Source organism: Sapajus apella, unplaced genomic scaffold (genome assembly GCF_009761245.1).
Source record: "Sapajus apella isolate SASKATOON/1434 unplaced genomic scaffold, GSC_monkey_1.0 scaffold81, whole genome shotgun sequence".
In the NCBI taxonomy this organism is placed as follows: Eukaryota; Metazoa; Chordata; class Mammalia; order Primates; family Cebidae; genus Sapajus; species Sapajus apella.
In genome coordinates, this window is record NW_022437021.1 from 5,308,723 (window position 1) to 5,327,456 (window position 18,734).

Genomic DNA, 18,734 nt, shown 5'->3' on the forward strand with positions numbered 1-18,734 from the left:
TCTGTGCTGTCCTGTCACAGCAGAAAGCAAAACTGGGCTGAACTCAGCTGATGCTCATCCATGGCAGGAGTTTTAAAACCAGTTCTAGCCAGAGAGGAATCACTCATTCTAGCCACTAGAACTTCAGCTCCTGTAAACCTTGGCACCATGGGCTAAAGTGCTCTGGGGCTCTAAATAAACTTGAAAGGCAGTCTAGGCCACAATGACTGCAACTCCTAGGTGAGTCCTAATGCTGCACTGGGCTCAGAGCCAGTGGACTTGGGGGGCATGTGACCTACTGAGATACCAGCCAGGGTGGCTAAGAGGAGGGCTTGTACCACCCCTCCCCCAAACCCAGGCTGCACAGCTCATGGCTCCGAAAGAGACCCCTTCCTTCCACTTGAGGAAAGAAGAGGGAAGAGCAAAGAGGGCATTGTCTTACATCTTGGATACCAGCTCAGCTGCAGTAGGATAGGGCACCAGGCAGAGTTTTGAGGCTCCCATTCCAGACCCTAGTTTTCAGACAACATTTCTAGATATACTCTGGGCCAAAAGAAAACTTGTGCTTCCTTGAAGGGAAGGATACGTTACTACTGGGACACATAACCTGCTGACTAAAGAATGCTTGGGCTCTGAATACCCAGGTAGTATGCCAATGGGCCTTGGATGGGACTCATGAATGTGCTGACTTCAGGTGAGACCCAGCAAGTTCTCAGCTGTGGTGGCTATGGTGAAAGATTCCTGCTTTAGAAAATCAGAGGGAAAAGCAAAGGGGACTTTTTTCATACCTTACATACTACCTTGGCCACATAGGGGTAGAGCACCAAATAGGCTCTTGGGGTCCTTGATTCCAGGCCTTGGCTCTTGAGTGGCATTTCTGGACCTGTCCTGGGCAAGAGAGGAGCCCAGAACTCTGAAGCGTGAGTCCAAGGCCTAGCAGCATTTACCACAAGCTGACTGAACAGTTCTTGGGCCTTAAGGGAACAGTAGTGGTGGCCTGGCAGTACTCCCCATGGTACTGTCATGGTGGTGGCCCTGGTGTGAGGCTCCTCTGCCTGTGGAAAAGAGAGGGAAGAGTGGGAAGAACTATATCGCATGGTTTGCTTGCTGGCTGAGTCACAGCAGAATAGAATGCCAGATAGACTTCTAAGATTTTTGATTCCAGTCCCTGACTCTCAGATGGCACCATTGAACCCACCCGGGGCCTAGGGAAGCTTGCTGCCCTGAAGGGAAAGACACAAACCTGGCTAGTTTTGCCACCTTCTGACTGTAAAGCCCTAAGGCCTTGAGTGAAAATAGGTGGTAGCCAGGTAGTGGTTATAGTGGGTCTTGGGTGAGACCCAGTGGAGTCATAGTGGTGGTGGCCACAGGCATGCATGTGTTATACCTCTCCCTGCTCCAGGTGGCTCAGAACAGAGAAACACTCTGTTTAGGAGAAAGTAAGAAAAGAGAACAAGAGTCTCTGCCTGGTAATCTAGATAATTCTTCTGGATTTTATCTAAGACTATCAAGGCAGTACTTATACAAGTTTGTAAGAACCACAGTGTTACTGGCCTTTGAGTGCCCCCTAAGGCAGATATAACAGATCACAATATACAAGTCCTTTCAAAACCTAGAAAGCCTTTCCAAGAAGGACGAATACAAACAAGCCCAGACTGCGAAGACTACAGTAAATATCTAACTCTTCAATGACCAGGCACAGACAAACATCCACACACACAAAGACCATCTAGGAAAACATGATCTCAGCAAATTAACTAAATAAGGCACTAAAATTCACCATCACTTTGTGACAAACACCCTCAAAAACTGGGTATAGAAGGCATACCCCAACAAAATAAAAGCCACATATGACAGAGTCCAGCTAGTATCATACGGAATGGGGAAAAACTGAAAGCCTTCACTTCAGATCAACACAACCTCTTTCACCACTGTTATTTAACATAATACTGGAAGTCCTAGCTAGAGCAATCAAACTAGAGAAAGAAATAAAGGCCATCCAAATTGGAATGGAAAAAGCCAAATTATCCTTGTTTGCACATGATATGACTTATATTTGGAAAAGTCTAGGCTCCACTAAAAGCTAGTAGAAGTGATAAACAAATTCAATACAATTGTAGGATACAAAATCAACATTAAAAAATGAGTAGCATTTCTATATATCAGCCATAAACAATCTGAAAAGGAAATTAAGAAAGCAATCCCATTTACAATACCTACAAATAAAATAAAATACCTAGGAATTAACATAACCAGAAAAGTGAAGGATCTCTACAAATGAAAACTATAAAACACTGATGCAAGAAATTGAAGAGGACACATAAAAATGGGAAAATATTCCATATTCATGGATTGGAAGAATTGATATTGTCAAAATGTTCACACTACCCAAAGCAATCTACAAATTTAATGCAATCCCTATCAAAATGCCAATGACATTCTTCACAGAAATAGAAAAAAAATCCTAAAATTTATATGCCATCACAAAAGACTCAGAAGCAAAAAGAACAAAACTGAAGGAATTGCATTACCTCACTGTAATTTCTACTACAGAGCTGTAGCATGGTACTGTCATAAAAACAGACATGTAGAGCAGCAGAACAGAATAGAGAAAACAGAGATAAATTCTCATATCTATAACGAACTCATTTTTGACAAAGGTGCTAAGAGCATACATTGGGTAAAGAACAGTCTCTTTAATAAATGGTACTGGGAAAACTGGATATCCATATGCAGAAGGATGAAACAAGAGCCCTACCTCTTGCCATATACAAAAATCAAGTCAAAATAGATTAGGTACTAAAATTTAAGACCTCAACTATGAAACTACTAAACTATGAAACTAATAAAAGAAAACATCAGAGAAGTTTTCCAGGACACTAGATTGGGCAAAGATTTCTTGAATGATGCCCCACAAGCACAGGCAACCAAAGCTAAAATGGACAAATGGGGTTTGTCACATCAGGTTAAAAAGCTTCTGAACAGCAAAGGAAACAGTCATCAAAGTGCAGAGACAATTCATAGAATAGGAGAAAATATTTGCAAACTACCCAGCTGACAAGTGTTTAATAACCAGAATATATAAGAAGCTAAAACAACTTTATGGGGAAAAAAAACCTGATAATCCAATTTAAAAATGGGCAAAAGACCTTAACAGATATTTCTTAAAAGAAGAAATACAAATTGCAAACAGGTATATGAAAAGGTACACCACATCATTGATCATCACAGAAATTCAAATCAAAACTACAATGAGCTATCATCTCATCCCAGTTAAAATAGCTAATATCCCAAAGTCAGGCACTAACAAATGCTTCCAAGGATGTAAAGCAAAGGGAACCCTCAAACATCGTGGGTGGGAGTGTAAATTAGTGCAATCACTATGGAGAAGAGTTTTGAGGTTCACCCTCAAAACTAAAAATAGAGCTACAATATGATTCAGCAATCCCACTGTCATGTATATACCTCAAAGAAAGGAAACGAGGATTTCAAAGAGATACCTGCACTCACATATTTATTACAGCACTATTCATAGTAACCAAGATTTGGAAAACACCTAAGTTCCATCAACAGATGAATGGATAAAGAAAATGTGGTACATATACACAATGGGGTACCGTTCAGCCATATAAAAGAGTGAGATCCTGTGATTTGCAACAATATGGATGGAACTAGAGGTCATTATCTTAAGTGAAATGAGCCAGGCACAGATAGACGAACTCCACATGTTCTCACTCATTTGTGGGCATTAAAAATTAATTGAACTCATGGAGATAGAGGGTAGAAGGATGATTACCAGAGGCTGGGAAGGGTATTGCAAAGGGTGGGAGTGGAGGAAGTAGAGATGGTTAATGGGTACAAAAAATATTTAGAAAGAATGAATAAGCCTTAGTATTTGCTAGCAAAACAGGGTGACTATAGTCAAAAATAATTTAACTGCACATTTAAAAATAACTAAAAGACTATAATTGGATTATATTCTTTTGTATGTATTAGATTACATTGTTTGTATTACAAAAGATAAATACTTGAGATGATGGATACCCCATTATCCTGCTGTAATTACACATTGCATGCCTGTATCAAAATATCTCATGTAACCCATAAATATATACACCTACTATGTACTCATAAAAATTAAAACATAAATTATCACTGAAAAAGGTAGAGTTTTAAAAATGAGTAATCCTGATATTAAACTCAGTCTCTGAGATGTGGACAGAGAAGTGTGCCCTTCCAGCAGAGAGATTTCTTCCTTTTTGTTGCACCAGAGTTTTTCACACTAGCTATGCCATTCTCATAAAACTCAGACATTTTAAGTGCCATCTAAGTGTGTAGTGTGGTGCCTGACTTTTATTCTGGTGATTAAATATCCTTTCATTGACACCGTATCATCAAAATGGAAAGAGCTAGAGGAGCAAGATAAAAAAAAAAATCTCGAAAGCTAGCAGAAGACAAGAAATAACTAAAATCAGAGCAGAACTGAAAGAGATAGACAAAAAACCCTTCAAAAATCAGTAATTCCAGGAGCTGGTTTTTTGAAAAGATCAACAAAATAGACAAACTGCTAGCCAGATTAATAAAAAAGAAAAGAGAGAAGAATCCAATAGATGCAATAAAAAGCGATAAAGGGGATATCACCACCGATTCCACAGAAATACAAATTACTATCAGAGTTTACTACAAACAACTCTATGCACATAAACCAGTAAACCTGGAAGAAATGGATAAATTCCTAGACACTTGCACTCTCCCAAGACTAAACCAGGAAGAAGTTGAAACCCTGAATAGACCAATAACAAGGGCTGAAGTTGAGGCATCAATTAATAGCCTACCAATCAAAAACAGTCCAGGACCAGGTGGGTTCACAGCCTAATTCTGCCAGACATACAAACAGGAGCTAGTACCACTCCTTCTGAAACTATTCCAAATAATTCAAAAGAGGGAATCCTTCCCAAATCATTTTATCACACCAACATCATCCTGATACCAAAACCTGGCAAAGACAACAAAAAAAGAAAACTTCAGGCCAATATCCATGATGAACATAGATGCAAAAATCTCAATAAAATACTGGCAAACTGATTCTAACAGCACATCAAAAATCTTATCCATCACGATCAAGTAGGCTTCATCCTGGGGATGCAAGGCTGCTCCAGCATACACAAGTCTATAAACATAATCCACCACATAAACAGAACCAAAGACAAAAGCCACATGATTATCTTAATAGATGCAGAGAAGGCCTTTGACAAAATTCAACAGCCCTTTTTGCTAAAAATTCTAAATAAACTAGGTATCAATGGGGAACTTATCTCAAAATAATAAAAGTTCTTTATGAAAAACCCACAGCCAAAATCATATTGAATGGGCAAACACTGGAAGCATTCCCTTTGAAATCTGACACTAGGCCCTCTCTCTTCACTCCTATTCAATACAGCATTGGAAGTTCTAGCCAGAGTAATCAGGCAAGAAAAAGAAATAAAGGGTATTCAGTAAGGAAAGGAGGAAGTCAAATTGTCTCTATGTGCAGACAACATGATTGTATATTTAGAAGACCCCATTGTCTCAGCCCAAAATCTCCTGAAACTGATAAGCAACTTCAGCAGAGTCTCAGGATACGAAATCAATGTGCAGAAATCACAAGCATTTCTATACACCAATAATAGTCTAACAGAGAGCCAAACCAAGAGAGAACTCCCATTGACAGTTGCTACAAAGAGAATAAAATACCTAGGGATATGACTAAAAAAGGATGTAAAGAACCTCCTCAAGGAGAAATACAAACCACTGCTCAAGGAAATAAGAGAGGACACAAACAGATGGAAAAAACATTCTATGCTCATGGTTAGGAAGAACAGTATTATGAAAATGGCCATACTGCCAAAGTAATTTATAGATTCAATGCTATCCCCATCAAGCTACCAATGACCTTCTTCACAGAACTGGAAAAACCACCTTAAACTTCATATGGAACCAAAAGAGAGCCTGCATAGCCAAGACAATCCTAAGTAAAAAGAGCAAAGCCTGGAGGCATCACACTACCTGACTTCGAACTATACTGCAAGTCTACAGTAATCAAAACAGCATGGTACTGGTACCAAAACAGAGATATAGATTAATGGAACAGAACAGAGGCCTCGAAGGCAATGCCACACATCTACAACCATCTGGTCTTTGACACACCTGTCAAAAACAAGCAATGGGGAAAGGATTCCCTGTTTAATAAATGATGTTGGGAAAACTGGCTAGCAATGTGCAGAAAGCAGAAACTGGACCCCTTCCTGACACCTTATACAAAAATTAACTCCAGAGGGATTAAAGACTTAAACATAAGACCTAACACCATAAAAACCCTAGAAGAAAACTTAGGCAATATCATTCAGGACATAGGCATAGGCAAGGACTTGATGACTAAAACACCAAAAGCATTGGCAACAAAAGCCAAAATAGACAAATGGGATCTAATTAAACTCCACAGCTTCTGTACAGCAAAAGAAACAATCATTAGAATGAACCTGCAACCAACAAAATAGGGAAAAAAATTTTGCAATCTGACAAAGGCTAATAATCAGAATCTAGAAAGAACTTAAACAAATTTACAAGAAAATAACAACCCCATTAAAAAGTGGGTGAAGGTTACGAACAGACACTTCTTAAAAGAAGACATTTATGCAGCCAACAAACATGAAAATATGCTCATCATCACTGGTCATTAGAGAAATGCAAATCAAAACAACAGTGAGATACCATCTCACACCAGTTAGAATGGTGATCATTAAAAAGTCAGGAGATAACAGATGCTGGAGAGGATATGTAGAAATAGGAATGCTTTTACACTGTTGGTGGGAGTGTAAATTAGTTCGACCATTGTGGAAGACAGTGTGGTGATTCCTCAAGGATCTAGAACTCGAAATACCATTTGACCCAGCAATTCCACTACTGGGTATATACCCAAAGGATTATAAAACATTCTCTTATAAAGACATAGGCACACGTATGTTTATCGCAACACTGTTTACAACAGGCAAGACTTAGATCCAACCCAATTGCCCATCAATGATAGAATGCATAAAGAAAATGTGGCACATGCACACCATCAAATACTATGCAGTGATAAAAAAGGATGAGTTCATGTCCTTTGCAGGGACATGGATGAAGCTGGAAACCATCCTTCTCAGCAAACTGACACAAGAACAGAAAAGCAAACACCACATGTTTTCACTTATAAGTAGGTGTTGAACAATGAGAACACATAGACACAGGGAGTGGAACATCACACATTGGGGCCTGTCAGTGGGTGGGAGGATTGGAGAGGGTTAACATTAGGAGAAATACCTAATATAGATGACAGGGGGATAGATGCAGCAAATCACCATGGCACGTGTATACCTATGTAACAAACCTGCACGTTCTGCCTATGTACCCCAGAACTTAAAGTATGTTAAAAAAAAAAAAGAAACTTGAAAAAAACTTTCCAAATGACATTATTCCCTCTGTGTAGTTGGTTCCCACATTTAGGAGATGATGTGATTCTTAAGAAAGCTTTATTAGTGTATCAGAGAGGGTTGGTGTAGTGAAGCTCGATAGAGAGATGTCCATGCATGACCCTCCCAACCATGTGAAAATGGAATGAACATCACAAAGCCTTGTCCTTGAAAGAGAAGGGGTAGCAACGCAGCAACCTTGGTGTAGTTCCAGGATAACTTGTTGTGGTTCCAAGGTTATCCTGGAACTATAACAAGGTTGCTGGGTTTGCAGCTACAAATCATGAGTTCAGGTTTTGACTATACTATTGACCAGGTTTGTGATTTGGGTCAAGTCATCAAGTTGCCCTAAGCTCAGTACCACTATTAAATTTTGTTATGACTACTGTCAAATTTTGTTACAATTAACCATCTCTCAGATTCTTGTGAGGATTAGATGAGACCACGCATAAAAGGGTGAAAGGGTGATACAAATGGAAGTGATTATTATTATCACAGTTCTTTCTAGCTTTACTTGATTTTCTACCTTATGTTCAATGTTGTTGGATATTATTTGTCATTCCCTTATTTTGTTGGTAGTAACAGAAATAGTCAATGCATAAGTGGGCCTTCAACTACAGCCTTCTATCGGGACTAACCCAAACCTGAATCCTAGCTATGTATGTTTACACTACAGGCATTCAAAAAATATGTGCAAAAATGCTGCTAGTACCATAGCATCTTCTGGTGGACATAATCCCTGGCCCACAAAATCTGGACTTCGGACTCTGTATAGCTTTTCTTTGACACTTAAAGAATAGCCGAATATCAAAGAATACATAGAATTTTGCCAGTTAAAGCTTTGATCAATCAGGCATTTATTTTATAATTTTCTTTTTCTAGTTATATCTAAAGGAGGCAAGTGATACTTAATAAAGCTACCCACCTTTGCTCAGTAAGTTAGCTGCAGGTCCAGCTGTAACTATAATCTTTAATTGATGAGTGTTTGGTTTCTATCTATCAATAGCTTGTCTAAAGGAAATTATATTAAGGGACAGTTATCTAAGAGACATGCTTCTTGCCTATCTATTTTCGTGTTTTCTCTTTGGATTTAGTTAGATGACTAAAGGCATAAGTTACTTTAGCTTCTACCGAATGAATGCCTTTTCTAGAATGGTACTAAGATGTTACGTCTTTGGCTTTTAAAAAAGGTGGTTGCGGCCGGGCATGGTGGCTCACGCCTGTAATCCAAGCACTTTGGGAGGCCAATGGGGGTGGATCACAAGGTCAGGAGTTCGAGACAAGTCTGGCCAAAATGTTGAAACCCCGTCTCTACTAAAAATACAAAAATTAGCTGGGCGCGGTGGCACGTGCCTATATTCCCAGCTACTCAGGAGGCTGAGGCAGGAGAATCGTTTGAACCTGGGAGGCAGAGGTTGCAGTGAGCAGAGATCGCACCATTGCACTCCAGCCTGGGTGACAGAGTGAGACTCCATCTCAAAAAAAAAAAAAAAAAAGAAAGAAAAAAGTGGTTGCAAGAAAAAGCATATAAAATCAACTTTAAATTGTAGTAAAAATGCATGCTCTGGAGGACATTGTCCATGTTAGTGTCCCAGAAATAAATCATACAGAAGAGATTTCTATGAGAATTTAATTTCAGGAAAAACTTTGTCTTTCTCAAGGTATCCTTTTAAATAATGAGAGCTATATAATTGCTTGGTTGTGCATGCTTGTCATCCTAGCTTCAAGAAGCTCTGAGCAAAATTTAAAGCTCAATTATAGCATTAATGTTTACTCTAATAGCTGTCTCATGTACATTTTATTTTAAAAGAAACCTGTTAGATTCTTACTCATATCTACTGTTGTAAGTCATATCAAATTTTTTTTGGGGGGGAAAGAAGCATTATATAAAGAGAAATAAAATAGTAGATGTACAAAAGTAAAAGAGGATAGGAAGAGAAAGAACCATCATCGTCATCATCATCATCACCATTGTCATTATCATTATTATTAGAGGGGAACTACTTATTAATGCAGGAAAAGAAACTGAGTCATTTTTACTTATATTGAATGCTTTAGAAATTATGAAACATTTTAAACAGAAAAATAGAAACATAGAACATGCCATGTACCCACTAATCAGATTTAACACACATTACTTTTGCCATATTTTCTTCAGATAAAAAATTCTAGAATAATAAAAATGACATATACAAAGTTCTCCCTTTGTCCTTTCTATTCCAGCCGTCTCCTCTCTTCAGCTTGTCCTTACTTGGAGAACTTGCCTACCTGGGCATTATACATTACTGCACATGTCCTTTATAATTTACCTTTTTCTCCCAGGAAAGTTTTTGATTTTTAGCCATGTTGATCAATTTAATTCATGTTAATTGCTCAGTTCCCTTGTATAAACACATGATGTAATTATTCGTTCCTTTATGAGGACATTTAGGGTTTTTCCAATTTTTCTTCTACTGCAAATGGTACTGCTTCATGTATGTCTCTGTGAGCACATGTCATAGAGTTTCTGCAGGGTCTCTGCCTCAAAGGGGAATTGCTGGATTATAGGTCTTAATTCATTCCTTCAGCAAATAATACACTGCCTCTTATGTTCTGGGCATCATTATAGGTAATCAAAGATACTACAGTGGATAAGGTGGTCAAAAATCTGTTTTTATCATGCTTAAATTCTGGGGGAAGGTACAGTGGAAAAAAAGGTAGGCAATAAATGTGATAAATAAGCAAAATACAAAAAATAAGCAAAATACAATTATGTTAGACAGTGACAAGTGCTCTGGAGAAATAAAAACAGGGCAGGTGATATGAAGTGTATATGTGAAGAGGCTTGCCACTTTTAATAAAGTGTTAAAGAATATCTCATTGCGATTTTAATTTTAATGTCTCATGAGTGATGAGGAACATGTTTTCATATGATTAAAACTGTTCATATTTATTGAACTCCTTAAAAATTATTTTACTACCCTTTTGTTGATATAATCCTTTAAATTCCAACACTCCTTAAATATGTACAAACTAAAAGTAAGCATAAACTTATGCTTTCTGCTTTAATAGCTTGTAGCTATTATCAAAACAAATGTACAAATTACATCCAACTATCTCCTCTGTAAATTAACAAGCTAAATTAACGTAAGTACTTTAATATGAAACATAATGTTAGTGACTGTGGCTCAGGTTCTCTTGGGTTTGGTCTGCTTTTTCCACTGGGTGCTACAAAAAGATGCAATTTTCTCATTACCCTTTTCTGTTTGAAATAATGAAACCTGCATTCCTCCAGTGCACTGTGAAGTCATTTGATGCAAAAATCTTATTTACCTCTGAGTCTACCTCTGTTAATTGCTAAATAGCTGGAGTCAATTAAAGTGGGGCTCCTTGGCACCAATCTAACTGCAAACACAAAGGCCAACTGGACCTATGAGGTGGCATTTTGTTACGAGGTAGCCCCTATGTTACCCATAATGTGCTTACTTTATCAGCAAAGTGAATACCCTAAATTAATAAATTCTCCATGATATATTTCAATAGAGAATGTGCAAATGCCTCCAAATGGGTCAGCAAACATGAGTTTGAGAAATTCTGATCTAAATCTAAAGGTTCTATATCTAAGCTCAAGGAGGATCTTAAAATCTAACATGGTTTCTGGAATAGACTGACTTTTAGAGCACATAGTAACCCAGTTGGCTGAGTCATGTTTTAAAGAATTCTTTGGAGTCTTTTTCCTTGGTTTGCCTAGTTGGAAACTGAACCTTATGTGAAGCTCAAGATGGGTTCCTCTTAATTATAGAAAAGACCAGGTAAAATTTGCTGTGCTATCCTTTTTTCTATGATGCTATCACTTCATGACCAGACTCCCTTGTACTTGCCTTCCCTCTCAGGTCAAAACAGGCAAGTAGTCTTCTTTTCTTACTAAATACATAATTATACATAGTTATGGGGCATATGTAATAATTTGATACATGAGTACAGGGTGTAATAATCAAATTAGGGTATTTATGATGTCCATCACTTCAGACATTTATTATTTCTTGATGTTGGGGACATTTCAACCCTTCTAGCTGTTCTGAAATATACAATAAATTACTCTTAACTATAGTCATCCTATTGTGCTTTTGAACATTAGAATTTATTCCTCCTATCTAACTTTATTTGTAAACCCATTAACCAACCTCTCTTCATTACCGCCCTCATCTTAAACCCTTCCCAGCCTTTGGTAACCATTATTCTACTGTTTCTCCTTTTTTGAGATGGTGTCTTGTTCTGTTGCCCAGGCTGCAGTACAGTGGCATGATCTCGGCTCACTGCAACTCCTGCCTTCTGGGTTTCTCATGCCTCAGCTCCTCAAGTAGCTGAGATTACAGGCACCTACCACCACACCAGGCTAATTTTTATATTTTTAGTAGATATGGCACTTCACCATGTTGGCCAGGCTGGTCTTGAACTCCTGACCTCAAGTGATCCACCCAACTCAGCCTCCCAAAGTGCTTGGATTGCAGGCATGAGCCACTGTGCCAGGCCTCATTCTACTCTCTACCTTCAGGAGATTAACTTTTTTAGCTCTCACATATGAATGAGAACATGTGTTATTTGCCTTTCTAAGCCTGGCTTATTTCACTTAATATAGTAACGTCCAGTTCTGTCTTTGTTGCTACAAGTTATAAGATTTCATTCTTTTTTACAGCAGAACAGTATTCCCTTGTGTTGCATATCATATATTTATTTATTTATTTATTTTTTTGAGGAAGGATCTTGCTCTGTAACCCAGTCTGGAGTGCAGTGGCATGCCATGGCTCACTGCAGCCTCGACCTCTTGGGCTCAAGCCATCATCCCACCTCAGCTTCTCAAGTAGCTGGAACTACAGGCATGTGTCATCATACTTGGCTAATTTAAAAATTTTTCTTTTGTAGAGACAAGGTCTCACTATGTTGCTCTGGCTGGTCGTACGCTCATGGGCTCAAGTGATCCTCCCATCTAGGCTTCATAAAGTGCCAGGATTACAAAGCATAAGCCACCAAGCTCAGCCCCACATTTTCTTTTTCCATTTATCTGGTGGTGGACACTTAGGTTGATTTATATCTTAGATATTATAAGTAGTGTTGCAGTAAGCATAGGGTGCAGGTATTCCTTTGATATACTGATTTCCTTTTCTTTGGAAAAATGTTCAGTAGTGAGATTGCTGGATTGTATGGTACTTTTTTAGTTTTAGTTTTTTTTACTTTTTTTTGAGAAATCTCCATGCTGTTTCCATAATGGTTGGTGCAATTTACATTCTCACAACAGTGTATAAGAGTTCTCTTTTCTCTGCATCCTCACTAGCATCTGTTTTTTTTGTCTTTTTTATAAAAGCCATTCTGTCTGGGATGAGATGGTATCTCACTGAGGTTTCACTTTACATTTCCCTGATGATATAGTGATATTGAACATTTATAATTTTATCTGTTGGCCATTTTTATGCCATATTTTGAGAAATGACTATTTAGATCCTTTGCCTGCTTCTTAATGGGATTATTTGTTTTTGTTTTTTGCTTTTGCCATAAGTTATTTGAGTTCCTTGTGTATTCTGGATATTAATCTTTTGTTACGTGTATAGTTTGCAAATATTTTCTCCCATTCAACAGGTTGTCTCTTTGCACGTTGATCATTTTCTTTGCTGTGAAGAAACTTTATGGTTTTATATAGTCCCATTTGTCTACTATTTTTGTTTTTGCTGCCTGTGCTGTTGAAGCCTTAGCCATAAAATCTTTACTTAGACCAACGTCCTGAAGCATTTCCTTATGTATTCTATAGTTTTTTATCTTACTAAGTCATTAATCCATTTTGAGTCAATTTTTGTAAATGGTGAAACATAGGGGTCCAACTTCATTTTTCTGTATATGGGTATCCACTTTTTCCATATTTCAAGAGGATAGCCTTTTCTGAATATGTGTTCTTGGCACCTTTGTCAAAAATCATTTAGTTGTAAATATGTTGCTTTATTTCTGGGTTTTCTATTCTGTTTTATTGGTAAGTGTGTCTCTTTTTCTACCAATACCATGTTGTTTTGGTTACTTTAGCTTCATAGTATGTTTTGAAGTCAGATAGTGTGATACCTACAGCTTTGTTTATTTTCTCAGGATTGCTTTGGCATTTGGATTCTTTTGTGGTTCCATAGAATTTTTGGATTGGTCTAACTCTGTGAAGAATGACAGTGGTATTTTGATAGGGATTACATTGAATCTGTAGATTGCTTTGGGCAATATGGTCATTTTAATGATATTAATTCTGATCCATGAGCATGGGATTTTTTTTATTTTTTGATGTCCTCTTTAATTTCTTTCATCAGTGTTTTGTAGTTTTACTTATAGATACCTTTCACCTCCTTGGTTAGAGGTTAAATTTGTTACTTGATACTTTTTTGGTAGCTATTCTAAATGGGATTGTCTTCTTGATTTCCTTCTCAGCTAGGTCATTATTGGTATGTAGAAATGCTACTGATTTTCTGTATGTTGATTTTGTATCTGCAGCTTTATTGAATTTTTACTAAATCTGAGAAATTTTTTGGCTGAGCCTTTAGTTTTTTCTAGGTATAAGAGCATATCATCAACAAAGAGGGAAAATTTGACTTCCTATTATGTAATTTGGATGCCTTTTATTTATTTCTCTTGCTTGATTGCTCTGGCTACCACTTCCAGTATTATGTTGAGTAGGAGTGATGAAAATAGGCATCTTTGTCTTGTTCCAGTTCATAGAGGAAAGGGTTTCAGCTTTTTCCCATTCAGTATGATGTTAGCTTTGGGACTGTCCTATGTGGCTTTTATTATTTTAAGGTATATTCTTATGATACCTAATTTGTTCTTAGTTATCATGATGGGCTGCTGAATTTTATCAAATGTATTTTTGCATCTATAGAGATGATCATACAGTTTTTGTACATTCTTTTGATGTGATATATCATGTTTATTGATTTGTGTATCTTGAACATCCTTGTATCCCTGGGATAAACCCCACTTGATCATGGTGTAGTATCTTTTTGATGTGCTTTTGGATTCAGTTTGCTAGTATTTTGTTAAGAATTTTTGCATCTATGTTCAGTAGTAGAGATATTGGCATGTAGATTTTGTTATTGTCATCATGTCCTTGTCTGATATCAGGATCAGGGTAATTAATATTAGCCTTGTAATGAGTTAGAAAGAAATCCCTTTTCTATTTTTTGAAATAGTATGAGAAGAATTGATGTGTATTTTTCTTTATAGTTTAGTAGAATTCAGCAGTAAAGCCATTAAATCCTCAGCTTTTCTTTATTGGGAGGCTCTGTATTAGTGATTCAATTTTGTTTCTCATTATTAGTCTGTTGAGGTTTTATGTTTTTCCATGATTCAATCCTGGTAGGTTGTGTGTTTCCAGGAACTTACCACTTCCTCTAGGATTTCCAGTTTGTTAGTGTACTTTAGTTGTATCTCTGTGGTATCAGTTGTAATGCCTCCTTTTTCTATTTTCCTTTTATTAATTTGGGTCTTCCCTTTTTTTTCCTAGTCTAGCAAAAGTTTTGTCAATTTTGTTTATCTTTAAAAAAACTACTTTTTATTTCATTCATCCTTTACATGTTTTTTAGTCTCTATTTTGTTTAGTTCTGCTTGAATCTTTTTTATTTCTTTTCTTCTATTAATTTTGGATTTGAGTTCTTCTTACTTTTCTAGTTCTTTGAGGTGCACCTCTAGGTTGTTTATTTCGAATCTGCCTTTTTTTTTTTTTTTTTTTTTTTTGATGTAGGCATTTATTCCCTCTTAGTACTGCTTTTGTTGTACCAGTACCATAGGTTTTGATATGCTGTGTTTCCATTTTTCACTTTCTTCCTAATTTCTTCATTGGACTATTAGTCATTCAGGAGCAAGTTATGTAATTTCCATGTACATATAAAACATTCAAGGTTCCTCTTGCTATTGATTTCTAGTTTATTCCATTGTGGTCTGAAAAAATACTTGATAGGAATTAAGTTTTTAAAATTTATTGAGATTTGTTTTGTGATCTAACATATTGTCTGTTCTGGAGGATGTTCCATGCTGCTGAGGAGGATATGTATTCTGCAGCTGTGGGATGAAATGTTCTGTAAGGCCCATTTGGTCTAAATGTGAAGTTTAAATCCAATGTTTCTTTGTTGATCTTCTGTCTGGATGATTTGTCCAGTGCTGACAGTGGAGTGCTGAAGACCCCAACTATTATAATATTGGAGTCTATCTCTCTCTGTAGATCTAATAATATTTGCTTTATATATTTGGTGTTAAAGTGTTGCGGGCATATATGTTTAGAATTGTATTTCATAATGGTATATAGAATTTTTTGCTTCCAGGACTCCTTGAAGTATTTCTTATAGGGCAAGTCTAGTTGTGATGAATTTCCTCAGTTTTTGTTTGTCTGGGAAACTTAATTTCTTCATTTTTGAAGGATAGCTTTGTTGGTTATAATATTCTTGTCTGGCTTTTTTTCTTTCAGTACATTGAATATGTCATCCAATTCTTTCTTGGGCTGTGAGGTGTTGGCTGAGAAATCCACTGTTAGTGTGATATGGATTCCCTTACATGTTACCTGATGCTTTTCTCTTGCTGTTTTTGTAGTTTTCTCTTTGTCTTTAGGTTTTGACAAAACCTAAAGTATGAAGTACTTTGCAGAAGACCTTTTTGGGTTGAATCTATTTGAGGATATTTGAGATTCTTGTATTTGGATGTCTATATCTCTTCAAGACCTGGTGAGTTTCTATTATTTAGTTAAATAGGTTTTGTATGCCTTTGCCCATCTCTTCTTTTGAAACTTCCCCAATTTGAATATTTGGTCACTTTATGCTGTTTATATGTGGCTTTTTAATTCTTTATTCTTCTTTATTCTTTATTCTTTTCTTTTTTTGGGTAGGGGGCTCTGACTTTGTTATTTCAAAGACCTATCTGCAAGTTTACATATTCTTTCTTCTGCTTGATCTAGTATATTGTTGAAGTTCTCAATTATATTTTTAAATTTTATTTATTGCATTCTTCAGTTCCAGGATTTCTCATTAGTTATTTTTCAGTCTATCTATCTTTTTGTTTAATGTTTTGTTCATATTGGGAATTGTTTTTTCCTGATTTCTTTCTATTATTTATTTATGTTCCCTTGTATCTCCCTGAGTTTCTTTAGTATCACTATTTTTAATTCTTTTTCAGGCATTTCATAAATTTCCTTTTTGTTGGTATCTGTTACTGGATAAATTATTGTGTTCCATTGGAGGTGTCTTGTTTCCTTGCTTTTTAATTTAATTTTATTTTTTTCATTATTCTTGTATAAGGATACAAGATTCCCTAGCTTTTTCATGATTCTTACATAAGGATAGAAGATGCTGATATCTGCATATCTGCTGTAACAGTTGTCTCTACAAATTTTATGGATTGTTTTTCTTAGGTAAAGACTTTTTCCTGTAGATATATCTATATTGTTTGTTGAGTAAGGTGATTTGGCTTTGATTTTGGGTTGGCACAGTATTATACTTTCTATATGATTTATTCATTTGTAATCAGTGTTAGTGGTGTTTGTCAGTTCTTCAGTGGCTTAGGCTATGATTGTTAGTAGAGGCTGTGGCAAAGCTTTGCCAGGGATGGGGATTCCAAGTGGTTCAGTCTTGGATGACAGTGGTCGAAGTGGCAGGTTAGGTGTGCAGATCCATGGCCCCCAGGTGGTGTACCAGATGTCAATGGTGGCGTGTCTGGGTGGGCTGGTCCTTGGGGCTCCGGGCAGCTTCCTTGGGTGCTAGCAGTGGGCCAGGCAGGTGGGTGGGTCCTCTCGCCCCTTGCCAGTGTGTATTGGGTCAGTGGTGGTGAAGGCAGTGGTGAGCTAATACTCAGGCCCTTGAGTATCATGCACAGGTGCCAGTGGTGGCATCAGAGGGCAGAGTGGGCCAGTCTCCAGGACCCCAGGTGGTACATGTAGGTGGGTGCAATAGTAACAGCAGCAGGCTGAGTGGCCTGTACTTGGGTTTTTGGGAGGCATGCATAGTCACCAGCAATAGAGGGGTGGGTCTATTCTCAGGCCCCTGGACAAAGTACCTGGGCAGCTGTGGTGGCGTGGTGGGCCTATCCTCAGGCTACTGTAAAGTGCATGGGTGCCAGTGGTGGTGGATGGCAGGAATTGATCTCTCAACTCCTGGATAATGTGCTGGGGCCCCGGCAGCAGTGGCAATGGTGGTAGGCAGGGTGAGTTTGTCCTCAGGCCCCTCAGGCCATGTTTGTGGGTGCCAGCAGTGGCAACAGGGATGAGTTGATCCCCAGGCCTCTGGATGATATGTGCAGGTACCTGTGGTGGTGGCTGGAAGTAGGGGCCTGTCCTCAGTCCCCCTGATGGTGTGCACAGATGCTCGCTGTGGTGAGTGGGGCACACAGTGGTATTTTAAATTTTATTTCATTTTTGGTTTATTTGCTGAAACATTTGTTCATTTGTGCTCTTGTCACCTGGATCACTTATTCAAGGTGGCAACGACTCAAGCTCTCCAATTTCTTTCATTCTTGATTTCTGGTATACTTGGGTGTGGATTCCTAGGGGTGAAGATTTAATGTAACTGCCTATCCAACTACAAATCAAATTCTGTTGCATGATTCACAACTTGAGTCATCAAATATTATTTTTGGCAAGTCAGGGACATTCTACAGATACTGAAAATAGACTTCACACTTAATACATAATGATAGTGCTGACAGAAATGGCTTTATTGAGAATTTCTTTCTTTCTTGTTAGATGTTAATACAACTGAAAATTAGTGCAGGTAGTAAATTTTGCTCAAATAAAGGTAAGAAGTTTTACATTAAATATGTATTCATATTTATGTGTTTATGTGTATATGCTTATGCAAGTATATATGTATATATTTTAATCATGTGAAATTACAGCTTCTTTAGATCAAAAATAGACAGCAATATCATGTTTCATATATGTATTTTTATATATTTTAGATTTTAACTGCCTTATGAAAGCAATAGCAAAGTAATGCCTAGTTTTTTTTTTCCTTGAAAAGAGGAACAATCAAGCTAGTCACTTGTGTCCTAAAACAAAATTTTCTTTACAGTTGTTCCTCAGTATCATTGAGAGATTTTTTTTTTTCCAGGATACCCTATGGATATCAGAATCCATGGATACTCAAGTCCTTTATATTAAATGGTATATTTTCATATAAGCTATCCACATCCTACTGTATATTTTAAATCATCATTGTTACTTATAATACCCAGTGCAATGTAAATGCTATGTAAATAGTTGTTATATTGTTTAGGGAATAATGA

At 37.3% G+C, this 18,734-nt stretch overlaps 1 protein-coding gene across 24 annotated transcripts in view; it reads left to right on the forward strand.

Annotated features, from left to right (window-relative positions):
• MTERF1 (mitochondrial transcription termination factor 1) overlaps positions 1-18,734 on the forward strand; it is a 469,560-nt gene that overhangs the window by 175,212 nt on the left and 275,614 nt on the right. Inside the window, exon 3 of one of the 24 annotated variants that reach the window (XR_004261208.1) lies at positions 16,071-16,183. The exons of the other annotated variants lie outside the window; for them this stretch is intronic. The gene's annotated coding sequence lies outside the window, so the exon portion shown is untranslated. The remainder of the gene's footprint in view (positions 1-16,070; positions 16,184-18,734) is intronic. 24 annotated transcript variants of the gene reach the window in all.